At 43.7% G+C, this 13,790-nt stretch overlaps 1 non-coding gene and 1 pseudogene across 1 annotated transcript; one reads left to right on the forward strand and one right to left on the reverse strand.

Annotated features, from left to right (window-relative positions):
• The first annotated feature begins 218 nt into the window (after window positions 1-218).
• LOC123604718 lies at window positions 219-371 on the forward strand. Its single transcript, XR_006715453.1, has one exon. It is a non-coding gene; the product is annotated as a 5.8S ribosomal RNA (ribosomal RNA).
• Window positions 372-2,217: 1,846 nt separating this feature from the next.
• Window positions 2,218-13,790, reverse strand: part of LOC123604226 — a 73,419-nt pseudogene continuing 61,846 nt past the window's right edge.

Consider the following 13,790-nt stretch of genomic DNA (forward strand, 5'->3'; position numbering starts at 1 on the left):
GCCTGTGGGGTTGTTCCGAGCTCGCCCCGCGCGTCCGCGTGGCGGACGGCGGGCTGCCGGACTTGCCCTGTCTTTTCCAACCCTTCCGACCTCTCGGAGTCTGGTGTCTGTCGTCTCTCGCTGGCCGGCCGGAGGCACCCTTCGGGGATGTGCTGTGCCAGGTTGGGGGGGCGCCCCTTTTCGGGGTTGGCCCTCCCGGCGATCACAAAAACTCGTACGACTCTTAGCGGTGGATCACTCGGCTCGTGCGTCGATGAAGAACGCAGCTAGCTGCGAGAATTAATGTGAATTGCAGGACACATTGATCATCGACACTTCGAACGCACTTGCGGCCCCGGGTTCCTCCCGGGGCTACGCCTGTCTGAGCGTCGCTTGCCGATCAATCGCCTCCCCCGGGTTGGGTGTCTCTCCCGGGGGTAAGGCGCGGCTGGGGGTTCCCTCGCAGGGCCCGCCCCGCCGGCGCCCGCCCCGCCCGGGGGCGCCCCGCCACGCCCGCCTGCGCGGCGGTACGGTGTGCGGGGTCGTCCGCGGGCCGGGGAGAGGGTCGTCCTGGCCGCGGGGCCCTCCGTCCCCCTAAGTGCAGACGACGGTGGCTGCCGCCCTCCCTCCCTCCTTCCTTCCTTCCTTCCTCCTCCTCCCCGCCCCCTCCCCGGCCCCGTGTGTCCGGTCCCCGCCGCCTCCCTCAGCCCCCCCCCCCCCGCCCCCGCCTTGCCCCGCCGGGTCCGCTCGGCGGTGGCGTGTGTGTGGGACGTGGGAGGGTGTGGGATGGGGGGGGCTTGGGGGCCGGCGCCCGTGGGGCGGTGGCGGGGGGTGGTTGGGGGGGGGAAAGGTAGTGGGGAGGGGGGAGGAGAGGCCGCGGCCGGTCGCCGCCCGCGAGAAAAGGGAAGGGCGAGGAGAGCTCGCGCCTGAGGGCCGCGGCTGCCGCCGCGGTTCCCTCTGGGGGAGATCCCTCGTGCCGCACGCGGTCTTTGGGATCGCCGCCCGGGTCTCGGGAGGGTTTTCGCGGTGCCCCGTGCCGCGCGGTCCCGTTGGGCCGTCGTGGGGGGTTGGAGGCGCGGATCCGGAGCGCCGTCGTCGGTCTCGCCGCCTTGCCCCGGGCGGCGACCGCGGCGGTCCGGCCGCGGCCCCCTCCTCTCCCGGTCCGCGGCTGTGCGTCCGGGGCCCGAGCCGCGGCCCCGCCCCCGCTCCCCGCTGGCGATCCCGGCCCCCCTTTGCCCTGTCGGGGCGGCTCGCGCCGAGGCCGAGTCGCGCGCGGGGCTGCGCCCCGGGGATGCGTGCCCCGGCGGCGGCCCGCGGGACGCCGCGGCGTCGCCCGCCGCTGCGCGCTTCCCCCCGGGTTGCGGCCGCGCCGCACCGCGTGCCCCGAGCCCGCGTTGTCGCGGGGGGGGGGTGTGGTTCTCCGCGGGGGTTTCCGTGGTTGGAGGCGTGCCGCGCCGTCCGCCGGGCCCGGCCCGGGGCCGCGGCGGGAGCGCGGTGCACGTGGGGACGTGTTGGGGGGGGGAAGGCCGGGTGTGTCGCGTCGGGGGGAAAAGGGCCGGCGGTCGGGGGCGACCGCCGCGCTCGGACCCCCCCCCGCGCCCGCGCCCGCCTCCCCCCCCTCGCTCCCCCGACCCCGCGCTGCTCGCCGCGTTTCCCCCTCCGGGGTCGTCGCGAGGCGGCGCGTCCCGCGCCTCGGCCCTGCCCAACCCCCCGTTCCTCCGCCCCCTCCGCCTTCCAACCCCGGCAGGGCTCCCGCCTGTGCCGCCGGCCCGTGCTCCCGCCTGCCCGCCCGCCGTTCCGCCGGTCCGTCCCGCGTGCGCACCCTTACCTTCCCCGTCCCCCCTCCCCACCCGGCTCTCTCCCCTCCCCGCGCGCTCTCGCTCCCTCTCTCCCTCCCTCCCTCCCTCGCGGAGGGTTTGGAGGGGAGGGGGTTGTTTGGGTGCGTTGGGGGTGGTGGGGGGGTCGTCGGTTGGGGGGGGCGGCTCGGGCGTTGCGTTTGGGGTTTTGCGTCGCTGGGTGTCGGCCGGAGAACCGGGCGGGTTGCGGAGCGCGGCCTCTTCCCGGGGCCGGCGTTCCGGTCCTCTCGTCGCCCCTCCGCCCCTGGCCTCGCGGGGCTCCTCCTGGCGTGCGTGCGCGCGCGCGCGCGTCCCTCCGAGACGCGACCTCAGATCAGACGTGGCGACCCGCTGAATTTAAGCATATTAGTCAGCGGAGGAAAAGAAACTAACGAGGATTCCCTCAGTAACGGCGAGTGAACAGGGAAGAGCCCAGCGCCGAATCCCCGCCCCGCGGTGGGGCGCGGGAAATGTGGCGTACGGAAGACCCACTCCCCGGCGCCGCTCGTGGGGGGCCCAAGTCCTTCTGATCGAGGCCCAGCCCGTGGACGGTGTGAGGCCGGTAGCGGCCCCCGGCGCGCCGGGCCCGGGTCTTCCCGGAGTCGGGTTGCTTGGGAATGCAGCCCAAAGCGGGTGGTAAACTCCATCTAAGGCTAAATACCGGCACGAGACCGATAGTCAACAAGTACCGTAAGGGACAGTTGAAAGAAACTTGAAGTTGTATCGCTTTCCTAAATAAAATCGATTCTCCTAGTTTCGAAGGTGGGTAACAACAGTTCAAGACAAGTGTTTATTATGTGTACATTCGTTCAAAACTGGTGTGTGTGGGAATAAAGATGAATATAAAATTCACATTTATTAGAGAAAAGGAGGGAAACATCAAATATGGAAACTTAACTCACTGGCTACCTTTTTTTCCACAACTAAAACAAGTGATCAACTGCTCTAGGGAAGAAGGGGAAGGAATGGTTCTTGGCCATTGCTGTATGCATTAAGATGACTCACACTCGAAGTCTAAAAAAGTGAAGCTTACAATATAGAAGTTGTAGCTGTGATTTTTAAAATGTTATTCCTTATGTCTACAAAATTTGAAGTAGATACTCTAATTCCAGTCTTGTATAAGAAACTCAATTTCTATGACATGAAATGTAAAGTGAGTTTAAGTAATTACAGGTACAATAATGTTCATAGGAACACTTTCTCATAGTTAAGAATTAGGAAAGAACAGATGTTGATCAATAGAGGAACAGGTGTGAGTAAATGTTAGAATATAGTGTAGACATTGAATGGAATGTTGCAATAGATGAACCTAAGCTTATCATGAATCGCTCTTTATGAAAGTTTTAAAAATAAAAATGTTAGAAATTTTTTCATATAATGAGATGTCACTCATGCAAATAAAAATATAAAATTCTAATTCTGGATATTTTGGAGAACGTTAATGTATAAAACAGTGAACTTTGAAATATACCAATTTCCTGGTGGTGTCTGTCGCAATCAATGAAAGGGAGTAAAAATTCCAAAGGAAAAGTTTAGTAAGTAATATCTGAGGTAAATATATTAAAGTATTAAACTAGTGGTGGGTCATGAGTATTCCTTTTAATTTTTACTACTCCAAAATATTTGTAAAAGTTCAGCAGTTTCGCAAAATGTGTTTGGAATGCATAAGTCAGAAATTATTTCAGTTCCTCATAATACGCAAATAATTCACACTCTCCATGTTTATGATAATCATATAGTCTTACTAAAAATAATGTGAATATAAACCTCTCCGAAGATTTCTAGATAACCAGACAGTAGGGAACATTCTACAGGAAGAAAACTGGAAATTTCAAGCTCTCAGGAGGTGAACTTCGTTTTATTTTTGCAAGTTTCATTTGCTCTAAAAATTGCAATTTTGCCTCCTTGTAGGGAATGTTGTTGAGAACGCAATCCTGGTGTTTTCACTTTCAGTGTCCTGGGAAAGGAAAGGCGCACACTCCACACTTGTGGGTTCATAAATCACGTGGTAGGTATCTCATCTCTGCAGATTAGCACAGGCTAAAGCAACTGATCCACAATCTGAAAACCCAGTCTACTGAGATCATTGCCAGGACCTCAGGTGCATTGTCTTTAATGGTATCCAGATTTATATGGATGTCAAAGGTCACTAAGTCCAACTGTTCTTCTGAAGCTTGGGAAGACAAGTTGAAATAGCAAAAGGTTAGGAGCTGCAGTATAGCTAAGCTGTGCTGCCATCAATGAAATTGTGGGTAAGATTACCTGCTTTCAATCAATGGAGTTGCTGCCCCTATGCACCACCTAATCTATTCTCCTTTCCCACCATCATCGTGATTTTTAAAGCATATATCTGGTCAAGTCACTCCTCTGCTTAAAAGTCTTCAATATCTTCCTCACATTTAGGATTAGGCTGAAACCTCTTAACATGATGTAACAGCTTTGTGTTAGTCCACTCCTCCTCTTGCTCTAATAAGGGTCTCTTCACCTCACCACTAGTCTGTTTAAATTACTTTGTTTTCCTCAGGTACATTTATCATTTAGTCTCTGGTCTTGTCCCTCAGGGCAGAGATGATATTTATGCTATTTATCCTTGTAATGTTAGTGCCTGGAATTTAGGAGTTTCTCAACAAATGGTTGTTGAAAGAAAAGGAGGGGGGGGGAAAGAGAAAGTAAAGTTTTTTTTTTGGTAAAATGTAAAAATATTTTGTATAAAGTATTAGTAGAAATGACAGTATTTGGGCCCAATCAGAAAAAGTATCTTTTAGAATCTATCCATATTGGCAGCTCAATGTGTCTGACCATGGCTCCATTGGTTTTCTTTGAGAGGGATGGAGACAGATAATAAAATAAAATGTTTTAGTTGAAATGGTTCAAGCCTGAAGGCCTTATTATTAACCACCAAGGACCGTCACAAACTCCAATGTGAAAAGATTATGATAGAAACAGCATTGAAATACACAGATCCTATATGGCTTGCAAGGTTTCCGTTATTGTTTATGTGTAAGTAAAGCCAGATACATGTATCCAGTCTCAGTTCAGGGCATCAACTCCACAGTTAATTCTTTACATGTCATTTTTTTAACATGGAAAATCGTAAAATAAAGAATTGTGTTAGAAAAAAAAAATGGAAGAAATTTGAAAGAGGTTAAACCCTTATATAAGTACCCCTTAAATGACAGGGAGTTCTTATGCAACTTTCCCTTGAGTTTATATTTGAAATTTGTTTCCTTTCTTACCACCTCAGAAATCTGTGTGTGTGTATCTATCTTATATCTCTATATATATCTTTCATCTAAAAGACTAAGTTCTCTCTCTACAGATGTATCAAAAGGCTGAAAATGTCACCATTTTGTTTACTATCCTCTACATTCACATTTTCTGTCTCAGGTGTTTGCTTTTAGATATAATTTTACAAATCAAGGGAAATTCAGAGAAGATGGCAAAGCAAGAGGATCCTGAGTTCATCTCAGCCCAAAGACGACACACTAAGATAATGGCTACATCTCTATAACTGACTCAGAAAATGACCAGGGAAGGAGGGGCGGAGCTGCAGTTGGGAACGAAACTTCCATTGAGACTAACTATAAATGGAAGGTATGGTATGTCAGAAGCATAGAGGGCAGTTAGAAACTCAGAATATCTGTACTCTGAGAGAACACAGAAACAGCAGTTTAAAAGAGTTTTGAGATATATGTGAATGAGATTTACTACTCTTGGAATGTGTTCTGGAGGGGCAGAGATCTTGAGGAGATTTCTCAAGGAAGAAAAAAGTGCTTGTTGAGTATCATTTTTCTTCCTCTCCCAGACTCAGGTAGGTGGAAACTTGCAGGAACCAATGATAACACTCTCCATCTACTTTGCTACTGTACACTCAGCTTCCACATTCCTTTCTGGCTACGGGTATTCAACCCATTCAATTTAGCAGGCACCCTGTAAGGAGCTCCAGCAGGGACAAGTACCACTCCAAAGTGACTCCTACCCTGGGGAGAGGGGATGAGATAGCTGCACACCACAGTGCCCTCAGTTCCACCATCCTGGTGGCTTAGTGTCTGCAGAGGCTGTAAGCCCCATTCAGCGTTCCAACAGCTGTGGCAGATATGCTAAATGTAGGCCACTAGCCCCATACACCAATAAGAATCTATGAGACTTGCAGGGAGAAAGCCCTTCCCTTTGATGTCAGTTGTTGCAGAAATCTCAATTGAAGACAGTCAGCTGTACTTCTAACCTTGCCCACTAAATGAGCTCAACAGTGAGAACACTAACCCCCCTACCCCCCTACGCCGGAGTACACAACAGCAACCAAAGCTAGTCATTGCAACAGGCTGGGATAGAGACAATCATGGTGCAGCCCACAGAGGGGACATCCCTGGAGCACCTGGTTGTAGTGACCAGGGGGACTACTATAGGACACCACATGCCCTCTTCTACACAAGGCCACTACTTTAAACACCAGGAGATACACCTTACCTAATACATAAAGAGTTAGGCAAAATGAGACACAGGAATGAAAGAACAAGATACAATCACTAAAATAAGCTAGATGAAACAGAGATAAGCAATATCCCTGATAAAGATATTCGCTGGACTTGCGAAGAGTGGATGAAATAAGTGAGAATTTCAACAATAGGAAAATAGAAAAAATAACCTCACAGATAAGGAATCAGTAGCAGATAAGAGGATGCAGAAGAATGGATCAGCAAAAAGAAAAAAAATAACATTAAATGAGGAAAGGTTAAGGGAACTCAACAACATCAAGTGTAATAACATTCACACATAACGAGTCTCCGAAGGGGAAAAACGTAGAAGAAAAATAGCTGAAAGCTTTCTGAATCTGGGGAAGAAAACACACATACATCCAGGTTCAGGAACCACAAAGATACCAGGAGGCCTACAAAATGACAAATAACGATTAAATAGTAGTAATAATAAAGAGAAAATGTTAGCAGATGCAATACAAAAAGAGGTCATACAAGTGAAATTCCCATAAGGCCATCAGCTGCCTTGTCAGCAGAAACTTTGCAGGCCACAAGGGAGTGGCATACTCAGAGTGCTAAAAGAAAAAAAACAAAACACTAAGAATACTGGATCCAGCAAGGCTATCAGAACAGAAAGAGACATAGTTTCCCAAACAGAAGTTAAAGGATTCATCATCTTTAAACCAGCCTTCTACAAAATATTAGAGAATTCCTTAAATGTAAAGGAAAGGACATAATTAGGAATATGACATTCATGAAATGGAAAAATTTCACAGGTAAAGCAAATATATATGGTAAAAATAGATTAATCACTTAAAAAATTTTTTTTAACGCTTATTTATTTTTGAGAGAGAGAAAACAGAGCATGAACGGGGGAGGGGCAGAGAGAGAGGGAGACACAGAATCGGAAGCAGGGGCAGAAGAGAGAGAGGGAGACACAGAATCGGAAGCAGGCTCCAGGCTCTGAGCCATCAGCCCAGAGCCCGACGTGGGGCTCAAACTCACGGACCTCGAGATTGTGGACTGAGCCACCCAGGAGCCCCTAGATTGATTAACCACTTTTAAAGCCAGTATGGAGGTTAAAGCATGAAAGTGATTAAAAATCAATTGTATCTACAAATATTAGTCCAAGAATACACAAATAAAAAGACGTAAAATGTGACATCACATACAAAAAACATGGAGGGTGAGTAAAAATTTAGTGCTATGTGTTTGAACTTAATAGACTGCTAGACACTTCAGAAGTTATTATGAACACAGCAGTGCCTGGGTGGCTCAGGTCATGATCTCATAGTTCATGGGTTAGAGCCTGGAGCCTGCCTTGGATTCTGTGTCTCTCTTTCTCTGAAAAATAAACATAAAAGAACATTGAAAAAAGTTATATATGACAACAATGGTAACCACAGATCAAAAACCTATAATAGTTACACAAAAAAATAGTCAAGTATAACACTAAGCAAAGCCATCTAACCAGAAAAAGTCAAGAGAAGAAACGAACAGAAAACTATGAAAACAAGGAAACAATTAGGGTGTATACCTACTAATCATTACTTTAAATGTAAATGGTCTAAATGCTCCAATCAAAACATTATAGGATGGTTTAATGGATTAAAAAAAAATGTAATACCCATCATATGCTGCCTACAACTGTCTCACTTCAAACCTATAAACATACAGACTAAAGGTGAAGGGATCAAACACACACACCAGGCAAATGAAAGTGCACAAAGGGCCAGTGTAGCAATTCTCATATCAGACAAGATAGGTTTTAAAAAGAAAGATGTAGCAAGAGACAATGAAAGGCACTATATGATGACGATGAATAGAACAATACATCAAGAGGATATAAAAATTACAAATACCTATGCACATAATGTAGGAACATTAAAGTACATAAAACAAATATTAACAGATATAAATAGAAATTGACAGTAATACGATAATAGAAGGGGGTTTTAACACCCCACTTACACATCAGTGAATAAATCATCCACATAGAATATCAACAAGGAAAGAGTGGCTTTGAAACACACATTATATCAGATGAACTTGACAAATGCACAGAACATTCCATCCCCTGACAGTAGAGTACATATTCTTTTTAGGTGCACATGGAACACTTTTGAGGATAAATTACATGATAGGCCATAAAGTAAGTCTCAGTAAATATAAGAATATTTAGTGCATATGAAAAATGTTTTCCAACCACCACAATATGATACTAGAAGTCAATTATAAGAAACAAATCTGGAAGATGCCCACAAATACGTGGTGGAGGTGAAACAACATACTACTCAAAAATGAATGAGTTAACCAAGAAATCAAAGGAGAAATCAACAAACAACATGGAGACAAATGAAAATGAACACACAGCAGTCCAAAATCTTTGGCATGCAGTAAGAGGGAGTTTTATAGCAATCAGGCCTACTTTAAGAAATAAGAAAATTCTCAAAGAACCTAGTTTTACACCTAAGAAAAAGAAAAAAAAAAAAAAAGAACAAACCCAAGGTTAGAAGAAGAAATCATAAACACTAGAGCAGAAATGAGCAAAATAGGGACTGAAAAAACAGACTTGATAACACTTTAGCCAAATTCATTAAGAAAAAAGAAAGAGGTTGAAATAAAATCATAAATGAAGGAGGAGAAATAGCAAGGACTATAAGAGCATATTATGAAAAATTATGTGCCCAAATAGTGGACAATTTAGTCAAATATATAATCTTCCAAAACTGAATCAGGAAGAAAATAGAAAATGTGAATTGAGCAATTAGTAGCATTCGGATTAAATCAGTAGTCAACCAACTTCCTAATCCATCCTACACGGCCAGCATTACTGCAAATAGCAAGAGTGGACCGAAGACATAACAGCAACAAGAAAAATGCAAAACAAACAAACAAGTAACTAGAGGCGAACATAGATGTAAAAATCCTCAAAAGATCGACAAACCCATTTCAGCAATATATTCAAATAATAATTGATCATGACCAAGTGGGTTTTATTCTAGGGATGTAAAGGTATTTTCAGTATGTGCAAGTCAATCAGTGTGATACATGACATTAACAAGAGAAAGGATAAACACCATATGGTCATGTAAAGATATGCAGATGTAGCGTTTGATATTTTCAACATCCTTTTCTGATAAAAACTCTCAGTGAAGTGGGTTTAGAGCAACATATCTCAACATAATAAAGGCCGTACACAGCAAATCCAATGGTGAAAAATTAGGAGCCTTTCCTCTAACATCAGGAACAAAATAAGAGTTCCACTCTTGCCACTTTTATTCAGTGGAGTCCTGGAAGCCACAGAAAAAGAAATGAAAAGCATCCAAATTGCTAAGGAAGCAGTAAAACCAGCACTCTTTGTAGATGACATGTTGCTATATATAAAAAACCCTAAAGGCACTGCAAACATCCATTACAACTGATAAGTGAATTCAGTCAAGTTACAGGATACAAAATCAATACAAAGAATGTGTTGCATTTTTATACAGAAATTCAAAAGTAGCAGAAAGAAAATTCAAGGAAGCAATCCAATTTACAGTTGTACCAAAAGGATATAATACCTAGGAATAAAGTTAATGAAGGAGGTGAAAGACCTAAACGTATAGCATGCGCATGGTTGTGAAGAATTAGTATTGTTAAAATGTCCATATTACCCAAAGCAATATATAGATTAGATGCAATCTCTTTCAAAATACTAACAGCATTTATCACAGAACTAGTAGAACTAGTAAGATTTGTAAAGAACCACAAAGGCTCTCAAACAGCCAATGCCATCTTGAGAAAGAACAAAACCTACAGGTATCACAATCTCAGATTTCAAGACATACTACCGACCTATACCAATAAACACAGGATGGTACTGGCACCAAAAAAAACACATAGGTCAATGGAAGAGGATAGAGAGCCCAGAAATAAACCTATACACATATGGTTGATTAGTCTATAACAGAAGAGTAAGAATATATAATGGGAAAAGACAGTATTTTCAAAAAATGTTTTTGAGGAATCTGGACAGGTACATAAAAATAATGAAACTGGACAATTTTGTACACCATATTCAAAAATAATCTTAAAATGGATTAAAGGACTACATAGGAGACCTGAAACCATAAAACTCCTAGAAGAAAACAGGCAGTAATCTGACATCAGCCTTGGCAATATTTTTCTAGGTATGTCTACTGAAGCAAGGGAAACCAAAGTGAAACTAAACTTCAGAGTACACCAAAATAAAAAGCTTGTGCATAGCAAAGGAAACAGTGAAATGGCAAAATGAAAACAAAGGCAATTTACAGAATAGATGAAAATATTTGCAAATGATCTGATAAAGGGTTAATATCCAAAATATATAAATAACTTATATACAAAAAAACAATCTGATTAAAAATGGGCAGAGGACCTGAATATACATGTACATGGCCAACAGATATATGGAAAGATGCTCAACATTACTGATCATCAAGGAAATGCCAAAAAAAAAAAAAAAACAACAAACCAACCTCAACCCTCCAAAACAACAAAACAAATAATAAGACATCACACCAGTCAGAATTGCTAGTATCAAAAGGACAAGGAAAAAACACATGTTGGAGAAGATGTGGAGAAAAGGAAATCCTGTGCACTGTTGGTGGGTATGTAAAAATGGTGCAGCCACTGTGGAAGAGTGTGGAGTTTCCTAAAAATACTAAAAACAGAAATACCCTAAGATCCAGTAATTCTACTACTGGGTGTTTACCCAAAGCAAAAGAAAAGAGTAATTCAAAACGACATATGCACCCCTATGTTTACTGCAGCATTATTTACAATACCTAATATATGGAAGCAACCTAAAGTGTCCATCAAGAGATGTATGGATAAATACGCTGTGTGTGTGTGTACACACACACCCACAATGGAATTATTCATCCATTAAAAACCAATGTGCTTTTGCCATCTGCAACAACATTAATGGACCTAGAAAGTAGAACACTAAGTGAAATAAGTCAGACAGGGAAGGACAAATACCAGAGGATTTCACTTCTATGTGGAATCTAACAAGCAAACAAAGAAAAAAGACAAACTGATGTCTAAATACAGAGAACAAACTGGTGGTTGCCAGAGGGGAGGTGGGAGGGGGAATAGGTAAAGTAGATAAAGAGAATTAAGAAGGATTAAACTTCCAATATAAAATAAATGACTCACAGAGATGAAAATTTCAGCATAGGGAATATAGCCAAATACTATAAAAACATATTCTGATGACTTATATTGACTACAAATAGAATTTGAAGTTTTACTATGTACCCAGTATGTATTTATCTTTAGAGTTATTATTTATCTTAATTATTCCAAAGAATAAAAGCAGACAAAATGTCTTTTCTATCTCATTCCTTTGACTTTTATAAATGTGGAGGAACATTTTGAAAATGTGAAGACTTCTGTGACGCAGCCCCTTATCATTCACTTCTCAGAAGGACAATGACTGTGGGAAATGACAAAGCTGTTTACCAAGTCAGGCTCTTCATGCACTCGCTCAGGGTGCAAATAAACATTTACGTCACAATTGCTATCTTTCAGACTGGGTGGATCTATTCATATTACCTCAGAGAGTGAAAGGATAAAAAAAACCCCACAGGGTCTCACAAATGACAAATGTCAGCTCAAGGCACTATCAAAGACAGGAGAGGGTGGAGGTCAGAGAACACTTACTGGTAAGTGGTAGGGCTGACGTTGATGCGCTGAGGATGACCTCCTGATTCGAATTTGCTTGCCAGAGCGACATTACTTCCAAACAGGCAATATCACGGCATTCTTACCCTAACAATTCCAGCGAGCACAGAACCCGAGTGCCTATCTTCATCTAAAAGAAAAAGAAAGAAAAATGAAAAGGATATATTTTTGGTGTTTTTTTTTTTTTTTTTTTTTTTTTTTTTTTTTTTGGTATGCAATTCTTTTAATGAGAGGTACTGGTAACTATGTAAACCACTGAATTAGGATCTCCTCAAAGACAGGAAGTTGGTCATTTTTGTGAGCCTGATATCTGGGCCATTATAGTGGCAATGAACATGAATACTGTGGAATAAGTAAATAAATCATAGGAAAAAATTGTATTTAATTTGCTACATAAATCTGGTTATACTACAGGTCAAATCGTTTTTCATTTGAACACGTTCTAATACATAAAAAATTTATTATTCTCCCTCCATTTACTCTCATATACAACCCTATTTTTTCCTTCAAAACATTAAGCACTATTATACATTAAATATTTATATTTTTGTTTATTTTGTTTAAATGTTGGATTGTCCTATAAGAGAAGGATCCATATCTATTTTCTTTTTTTTTTTTTTAACATTTATTTATTTTTGAGAGAGAGAGAGCGCGCGCACATGAGCAGGGGAGGGGCAGAGAGAGAGGGAGTAACTGAACCTGAAGCAGGCTCCAGGCTCCAAGCTATCAGCACTGAGCCTGATGCAGGGCTCGAACTCACAAACTGCAAGATCATGACCTGCCTGAGCTGAAGTCGGACCCTTAACCGACTGAGCCACCCAGGCATCCCTATTTAAATAATTTTTAATTAATTACTTTTTGAGAGAAAGCATGCAAGTGAGTGAGGGGCAGAGAGAAAGAATCCCACAACATGCAGAATGAGAGAGAGAGGGAGAGAGAGTGCAGAGCCCAAGCTCACCTGATGTGGGACTCAAAGTCACAAACTGTGAGATCAGGACCTGAGCCAAAGTCGGATGCTTAACCAACTGAGCCACTCAGGCAACCCTCTTCTGCATTTCTTTTGACAACTTACTGAGATTTCCCAAGAATTGGGAAGGGTAGCAAGAATTGTTTGCCTATGTAAGGAAGTGAATGACTGCATCACTCAGAATATGTCAGGAACATTGAGCAGTTAGACAAAATAGATACATTCAACTCAATGAGGAAATGTAGATTCCTTTCAGTAAGATTTACTGTCATTTAAATAATGTAACCACTCAGAAATATTGGCATCTGTCTGCCCTGTACGTCCTCACTACAGAAGGTCGCTTTGCACTAAACCAGTGGCTGTTAACTAGGGACATTTGTGCCCTTCGGTGAACATCTGGCAATGTCTTGAGACACTTTTTATTTTCACAACTGGGATGGGGAGCTGCTTCTGGCATCTATTCAGTTGAGCTAGAGATGCCCAGGACAGGCTCCCTACAACAGAGAATTTTCCAGTCCAAAGTATCATTGGTGCAGAATGAGAAACTCTGGCCTACACAGGCTTCTGGCACCCTATAGATACTTAGTAGACCAGCACACACACGAAATTATAACTGCTTGAATCAGAGCAAAGCTTTGATGTGTAACACTAGATTTACAGAACTTTTATGAAAAAAATAAGTATTCATCCTAGGGATTTATTGGAAAACACAGTAGCTTTTGGATCTATCCTGAGGTTAGGATACCTGTTACCAAATCTCTTCTATCTATCTGAAATGTGTGAAATACTACAAAGCTCTGGGAAGCATCAGCATCCCCACTTATA

This window comes from Leopardus geoffroyi, chromosome E1, assembly GCF_018350155.1.
Source record: "Leopardus geoffroyi isolate Oge1 chromosome E1, O.geoffroyi_Oge1_pat1.0, whole genome shotgun sequence".
NCBI classification, from domain to species: Eukaryota; Metazoa; Chordata; class Mammalia; order Carnivora; family Felidae; genus Leopardus; species Leopardus geoffroyi.